The following is a 219-nucleotide window of genomic DNA, read 5'->3' as shown; positions in this document are numbered from 1 at the left end:
CCCCCGGTATTGTGGCCCCCTGTGTGGTTGAGTTATCTCCCACACCAGGGCACGAGCCCCCGGGGGAGGATCCCACAGCACACAGTTCCTCTTTGAATCCCCCCAGCTTGAGCCGGCTTGGCGCCCTCTCCGGCAGGATCAAGCGGGCTCGGGGGCACCCCGGTCACCCCTCTCCCAACCAGAAATCAGTCTGGGGTTTTTCCGAATTGAAGGCCACAG

Source organism: Galeopterus variegatus, unplaced genomic scaffold, assembly GCF_000696425.1.
Source record: "Galeopterus variegatus unplaced genomic scaffold, G_variegatus-3.0.2 Scaffold3222, whole genome shotgun sequence".
NCBI classification, from domain to species: domain Eukaryota; kingdom Metazoa; phylum Chordata; class Mammalia; order Dermoptera; family Cynocephalidae; genus Galeopterus; species Galeopterus variegatus.
Note: the sequence above shows the minus strand (reverse complement) of the source record.